Below are 8,438 nucleotides of genomic sequence, written 5' to 3' on the forward strand. Positions count from 1 at the left end.
TCCAATCCACTGGGTATAACATAAGACCATGGGCCCAGGCTGACCCTGGCTCTGCCCCATTCTTGTTGTGTGACCTCAGGGCAAAAACAACATCTCTGAGCAACTATCTCCTGATACATCCAAAGGGATGAGGATTTCACTCGTTCATTCATCCATTCAACAGATATGTATTGACCACCTACTATGTGTTAGGCACTGTGCTAGGTTCTAGGGATCCACTGGTGGGAAAAAAAAATCCCTTGCAATAAAAAGGAAGATCACAAAATGGAAATCATACACAGCATGTTCTCAGACCAGAACCAAATTAAACTATAAATCATAGACTGATATCTGGAAAATCTGCAAATATTCAGAAATCAAGTCACATCCACGCATCAAAGAGGAAGTCAAAAATTACAAGTATTTTTAACTGAATGAAAGCGAAAGTGTACCCTATCAAACCATGTGGGGTGCAGGTAAAACAGTGCTAAGAGGGAAAGTTGGGACATTAAATGCTTATGTTTAAGAAGGTGATCAGGTATATTGGAAAGATGCTAGGAGAATAAATTATTTTGTTGGTTGTTTTTTTTTAGATAATACTCTTAGAAATATATTTTTATTGATTGATTTGAGAGAGAGAGAGAGATTGATTTGTTGTTCCATTTAATCATGCATTCATTGATTTTTGTATGTGCCCTGACCAGCAATCAAACCCACAACTTTGGTGTATCAGAACGATGCTCTTAACTGAGCTACCAGACCAGAGCTAGAAATATCTTTTCCACATGTGCTGCTAGACTTTTCTATATGAATCACAGAATTGTCTATATCTCTGAACACTGTTCAGAACTATATAAACAAAGAACACTCATAGAAACATGACTTTCACATGTGTCCTTTTTTTAAATATATGTTTTTATTGATTTCAGAGAGGAAGGGAGAGAGACAGAAGCATCAATGACGAGAGAGAATCATTGATTGGCTGCCTCCTGCATGCCCCTCACTGGGGATCGAACCTGCAACCAGAGCATGTGCCCTGACCGGGAATGGTACCCGGAATGGAACCTGGAATTCCTGGTTCATAAGTTGATGCTCAACCACTGAGCCACACCGGCCAGGCCAGAGAGTAAGTAGATCTTAAAAGTTCTCATCACAAGAAAAAAATTGTAACTATGTGTGGTGACAGTTGTGACCTAGACTTATTGTGGTGATCATTTTGCAAGATATACAAATATTGAATCATTATGTTGTACACCTGAAACTAATATAATGTTATATTTCAATTATACCTCAATTTTAAAGGAAGAAGAAGGTGATTAGGAAAAGGCCTGACAATTGAAATAGACCAAAGGAGGTGGGGGAAGGCCTTGGATATCTGGAGGAAGAGCATTTTAGGCTGTGCAAAGGCTTTGAGGACAACAATCTCCTGGTGCGTTTGAGAAACAGGAAGTCTTGAATCCAATGGCCCCTTCTCTGTGAGACTTTCTCTAAAATGACCCTATGTAAATTCCCAAGCCAGCCCTTCTCGTGCGTTCCACCATTATGTTTCTCCCTAAAAGTTATCACCACCTGACATTCCATATATCTCACTTATTTCTCTTGCCACTGCCTGTCTTCCCCACCATTGGAAGCTCAGCTCCACGGCCTGGCACACAGTCAGTGTCCAACGAATGTTTGTTGAATGAATGAGTGACATCCTACTCACCAAGCACTGACTAAGGCCACTGCCCGGCCAGGTCTCTCCAGGCTGACGCGTCCTCAGCACCAGCCAGCCAGCCACCCTCCACACAGGCAGAGCCTCTGGACCAGCTTAGAGGCAAGCGTCCTGTTTGCCCCCCGGGCAGGGAGGAGGCCCCCCACACACACTCCCCGGGGTTTTCTGGCCAGGCCTCACTAACCTTGTTTATCCTCCTCCCCCGGAACTGAACTACCCAGAGGTTCCGATCTCCCAGCCAGCAGACCATGCCGAGGCACAGACGCTGCCCAAAGTTTCCTTCTCCACCCCCGGTCCACTTGGGGCCTCTGAGGCTGTTCTGCTTACAAAATGCCAGAGCAGCCCTGCCTGGGGCAGGCCAGGAGAGCAAGGGAGGGAGGAAGGAGGTGCAGAGAAGCTGTGGGCAGTGAACCAGGGCACCTGGGGGGGCATGGGCGGGGGACACAGGAAGGTCTCCTTGTCAGCTGGTTGGTAGAGAAAAAACAGGAAGGTTGTGGGCACAGGTAACTAAGGCCTAGCCCCTCCCTCCTCACCCTCACACAGGCTGCCTAATACCACCCTCACCCTAACATCATCTCCCCCAGGTCCCCAACTCTGAGCATGGACAGGACAGACTGAAGCATCTAAGTCCAAGGACCTCAGGACAGAATGGGCCCCATCCCGCCCCCCACCCAGAGTCATCCCTGGCTTGGCCCCCTTCAGCCTCCAGTGACATGACTGGGCCCAGGAGGGAGTGCCCTCTGGTTGGCCGCCTGGTTAGAGAGTATATATTGGGCGCCGACTAGGTGCCAGGCAGTGAGCGCTTTTTATGCACCCAACCATCTAATTGACTCCTCCAAACCATCCCTTCCATCTATTCATTTGTGGACTTGACAAGTATTGGCTAAGCACCCATGGTGGGCCAGCTCCATTCTACGTGCGGGGAATATAGCAATGAACAAGACAGACAATATTCCCTGCTCCAAACAAGCTGCCGTTTGAGAAGAGAAGAGACAATAAACAAGATAAATAGGTCAAATGGATCTCAGGCTAGATGGCACGAGGTATCACTGATGAGTAAACTGAGTATCCCTGAAAGAGGCTGTCACTTCCCGCGGTCATCCAGGGGGTCTGGGACCTTAAATTGCCTCCCTGAGTCTCCCCCCAGCTCTGACCTCTGGGTGAGCAGCTGAAGCACAGAAAAAGGGAGGGGGAGGAGAGATGCCCAGGGCCGGGCAGGGTGGGGTGGGGCTGCCGGGTACAGCTGTGCAGGTTGTACACTGCACAGCTCCAGGAGTGCCCTTCACAAAGACCACATGTGAGTGCTGCTCCAGAGTCAGGAAGGGCACAAATGGAAGCCGTGGCCTGGAGAAGGGAAATCTCCATCACCACTGGTCTATTCTCCAAAGCTGCCTTTTCCACTTAGTATAGAGTGGCCACTCCCCCATTTCCGCACGTGAAAGTAGAGCTCAGCAGTCCTCCCAGGGTGCTCCCCAGACCAATAACATCATCATCACCTGGGAACTTGTGATAAATACAGAGCCTGGGGCCCTACACCCCAGATGCCAGGAACCAATTCCAGCATGTAATAATTACAAGAGTTTCATCAAAAGGTTGGTGAAGCTTGGGTGGCTCAACAAGGGCTGAGCCACATATGTAGTTTACCTGTTGGAATGGCTAAACGGCACTTCCCCCAAACCTGAATAGGATTGCTTGCTGCCAGACAGCTCAGGGCATTTTATTGCCTCCTGTTGGCCAAACACCTGAACAGCTGTAGGCTATTCCCCAAACTGACAATGCTTCTGTATCCTACCCTTGGAAACCTTACCCTTTGAAGTGTATGTCTCCACCTTGCCTTAGGACAAATTATGTTAATAAATAGCACAGAGTCCTTAGACAAGGGGTAGTCTTTCAGTTCCTTTAGCTGAAGCTCATCTGACCCCCAATGCCTTTCAAAATTATCTTTCGTCTCCGGACTCTTTAATAATCTATGCGCAGCTCCTTTCTCCAGATTGCTGAACCCTTTGTAAGGCTGGGACAAGAACCCCGGCACCCAGACCTCCCTTGTCAGACACTTCCAGGCTGGGTCCAGCTTTTACTCCACATGAAATGGGGGGGTGGGGGGGGACCAAAAGAGGATCTGAGCAGAGGAATGGCATGATCTGATTTCTCTTTTTTTTAAAGTCTTTATTGTTGAAATTATTAAATATGTCCCCTTTCCCCACCCCACATTGGCCCCTTCTAGCCCACCCACATCCACACCCCACCCCAGGCCTTCACCACGCTATTGTCTGTGTCCATGTGTGATGCATATATGCATATAAGTTCTTTGGTTGATCCTTTCCCACCCACCCTCGACACCCCCACCTTCCTCTGACTTCACTTTTGACAGGTGCACCCTGAGAGTGTGCTTCAGGAAGATGAGGACAAGGAGATGGCTCTGCAGTCATACTGGGGAGAGGTGATGGTGCCTTGACAGACTTCAGCGGTGAAGGCAGAGGAATGGGCCAATGATTTGGCTGCCTGGAGTGAGAGAAGGGCAAGAATCAAGTGTGATCCCAAGGTTTGGGGCCTGAGCCCCTGGAAAAATGGAGCAGCCATTGCCCAAAACTAGAGGACAGAGAGAGAAGCAGGTTTAGGAGCAGGGAAATAGGAGTGTGGTCTGAGTGTATGTTAAGGACTGAATATGTGTGGCCCTCCCCCCAAAAAAACTCATATGTTGAAATCCTAACCCCCACTGTGATGGTATTAGGATGTGAGGCCTCTGGAAGGAGACTGGGTCATGAGGGTAGAGCCCTCATGACTGGAATTCGTGCTCTTATAAAAGGGACTCCAGGGAGCTCGCTCATCCCTTCCCCCATGTGGGGACACAGCCAGAAGTGGGCCATCTGCAATCTGACCATGCCAGCACCCTGATCTTGGACCTGCAGCCCCCAGAACTCTGAGAAGTAACTTTCTGTTGTTGATAAGCCACCCAGTCTGTAGACGTGGTCATAGCAGCCCAAATGGACCCAGACAGCCTGCGAGGTGTGAGGTGCCCACCTGGAGGCGCCCAGTCTGTGGTTGCACACACCTGGAGACGAATTTGGGATTTATCCACCGAAAGGCCGCGTGTTGGTTTCCTAGGGCTGTCGAAACAAAAGACCACAAACTGGGCGGCTGACCACCACTGGGATTTATTTCCTCACAGCTCCGGAGGCCTGAAGTCCGAAGGCAAGGTGTCGGCAGAGACGTGCTCCCTCCCAGGGCCCGAGGGGAGAGTCTGTTCCTGGGCCTTCCTGCCTCTGGTGGTTCCTGGGGCTGTGGCTGCATCACCCCAGCCTCTCCTCCATCCTCACAGGGCCTGCTCCTCTTTCTGTGTCTCCTCTTCTGTCTGTGCCAAATCTCCTTCTGTCTTTCTCCTATAAGGACACTTGTCATTGGATTGGCAGCCCACCTGGTTAATCCAAGATTATCTCATCTCAAGATTCTTTTTTTTTTTTTTAATCCTCACCCAAGGATATTTTTCCATTGATTTTTAGAGAGAGTGGGAGGGGGAGAGACAGAGAGAGAGAAACATCGATGTGAGAGAGACACATCAATTGGTTGCCTCCTGCACGCACCCCAACCAGGGCTGGGGATCAAGCCTGCGACAGAGGAACATGCCCTTGACCAGCCATCAAACCCAGGACCCTTAAGTCCAAGGGCTGACGTTCTATCCAACATTGAGCCAAACGGCTAGGGCACAAGATTCTTTTTTTTTTTTTTTTTTTTTGTAAGCAAATGGATAATTTATGTTTGGAGAAAATAATTAAAACTAAGGTTTCTCCAATAAAGGGGAGAGATAACAATAGGAGATCATACCATGATTACATGTTAATTACCACATTCTATGCAATGTGGATGTGCTTAACATGTGTTCATTGACAATATGAACTTTTTAAAATCACAAACCCCTCGCCCTGGCCAGTTTGGCTCAGCAGATAGAGCCTCAGCCTGAGGACTGAAAGGTCCTGGGTTCGATTCCCAGAAGGGATCATGCAGGAGGCAGCCAATCAATGATTCTCTGTCATCATTGATGTTTCTCTCTCTTCCTCTCCCTTCCTCTATATCAATAAAAATATTTTTTAGCCGAAACCGGTTTGGCTCAGTGGATAGAGCGTCGGCCTGCGGACTGAAGGGTCCCGGGTTCGATTCCGGTCAGGGGCATGTACCTTGGTTGCGGGCACATCCCCAGTGGGAGGTGTGCAGGAGGCAGCTGATCGATGTTTCTCTCTCATCGATGTTTCTAGCTCTCTATCCCTCTCCCTTCCTCTCTGTAAAATATCAATAAAATATATTTTAAAAAGTATTTTTTAAATAAAGAAAATAATATTACAAACCCTTGTCAATATTGTAAATTCATAAATGTTGAAATATATACCTAGAAATAAGTAGATTTTAAGAACTGAAGCTTTTTTTTTTTAAATGTATTTTATTGATTTTTTAGCAGAGAGGAAGGAAGAGGGATAGAGAGTTAGAAACATCGATGAGAGAGAAACATCGATCAGCTGCCTCCTGCACACCTCCCACTGGGGATGTGCCCGCAACCAAGGTACATGCCCCTGACCAGAATCGAACCCGGGACCCTTCAGTCCGCAGGCCGACGCTCTATCCACTGAGCCAAACCGGTTTTGGCAGAACTGAAGCTTTTGACAGTGTTTATAGATCAACTCGAATGCTAACTAGACATAGTACAGCAAATAAATTGACATTACTACTAGTTTCCACTTCATTCTTCATAATATGGCTACCTTGGGTTGCATTTGTAAAGATACTTCCTACAACTATATGGGTACCACAGAGATTATGATGAATCACTTTACAGCAGCCAAGATCATCAACAGAGAATCCTAAATGCCAGTAGTGTTTCAAAGAGAGTGTTGTTTGGCCCAGCTGGTGTGGCTCAGCCGGTGAGCGTCAACCCAGAAACTGATAGATTGTGGGCTCAATCCTCAGTGGGGGGCCATGCAGGAGGCAACCAATCGAAAACTTCCTCTCTCATTGATGTTTCTCTATATATATCCCTCTCCCTTCCTCTCTATCTAAAAATCAAATTTAAAAATATTTTTTAAAGAGTGTTGTTTGTAATGGTCCAAAACTGCCAAACCAGATGATGGGTCAATAAAGACAGCCCAGCCTGGCCAGCGTGGCTCAGTGTTTGAGTATCGACCTATGAACCAGGAGGTCACGGTTCAATTCCCAGTCAGAGCACATGCCCAGGTTGTGGGCTGAATCCCCAGTGTGGGGCATGCAGGAGGCAGCCGATCAATAATTCTCTCATCATTGGTGTTTGCAACAACATAACCCACGGCCGAAGGTGGAATCATGTGGCCCCGCGAGGAATCGAACTCCCTCCTCTCTGGTTCCCCGGGTACGTCGCCTGAGAACCGCGGCTGCCAAGTCACCAGAGCCTGGCAGCTCCTATGTTGAGCATCTGCCCCCTGGTGGTCAGTGCGCATCATAGGTACTGGCCGGTTGCTTAGCCTTTTATGCGTATACTAGTGGCCCAGTACACGAAATTCATGCACATTAAAAGGGGGACCCAGAGTCAAGTCCCCGCCCACCCACATGCATCCCAAAATCGCATGAGACCCAGACCCGGCCGCCCCCCCCCCTTTGGGCTAGATCCAGACCCGGCCAGTCCCACCCTTGTCAAGCCCCACTGGCAGGGGAGCGCAGCCTCAGGTCCCCCGTCAAGCCCCGCTGGGCAGAGGGTGTGGCCTGAGTTCCCCCGACCCAGCACTGGGGGTGCACCTTGAGGTCCCCCGTCAAGCCCTGCTGGGTGGGGAGCATGGCCTGAGGTCCCCTGTCAAGCCCCGCCAGGCAGGGGGGCGCAACATCAGGTCCCCTGGCCCGGTGCTGGGGTGGGGGTGTGGCCTGAGGTCCCCCAGCATGGTGCCAGGGTGGGGGGCACGGCCTGAAGTCCCCCAGCCTGGCACTGGGACGGGGAAATCAGCCTGAGGTCCCCTAGCCCAGCACCAGGACAGGAAGCACACCTTGAGGTCCCCCATCAAGCTCCACCAGGCAGGGGGTGTGGCCTTGGGTCCCCTGGCCTGGCGCTGGGGCGGGGGTCACAGCCTGAGGTCCCCCAGCCTGGCGTCAGGGCACGGGGCGAGGCCTGAGGACCCCTGTCAAGCCCTGCCGGGTGGGGGGGCGCAGCCTGAGGTCCCCCTGTCAAGGGGGAGGGTGTAGCCTCAGGTTCCTGCTGATTGCTCATTAAGACTCCTTAAGGGAACTTGGCCTCAGTGGGTGCAACCATCTTTGTGATGGAGTGATGGTCAATTAGCATATTCCCTTTTTATTACAGAGGATTAGATAACTTTATTTGCATTTTTTTGGAATAACTTTATTTAAACTTTTGATATTCACTAAATTTATCATTGATACCGTGCAAGGCTTTTTAAAACAAATTGGAATGTTTTTTGTGAAAACCATGTTTTTAAAAAATATGATTATAATATGAAAAAAATTTTCCATTTATGCTGTAGCCTGGGGAGATCAGGGGCGCCCAGTGAGGGTAGGGGAAGGCCCCGGACCCACGTCGTCCCCCCTTCAGTTCCCCACCCAAGTGGATTTCTATCCAGAGGCAAAAAAAAAAAGCCTACACACACACCCGCATTCATTGGCAGTCACCGGATCCTAAGGGGCGCGCCGCGCCTGTAATGTCTCCAAATGGCCGCCAGGTGACGCCAGAAATACCGGAAGTCCTCCGGACTCGTTCGTCTCTATGATCCCTGTGACAGCC

This window comes from Plecotus auritus (assembly GCF_963455305.1).
Source record: "Plecotus auritus genome assembly, chromosome: 6".
NCBI lineage: Eukaryota > Metazoa > Chordata > Mammalia > Chiroptera > Vespertilionidae > Plecotus > Plecotus auritus.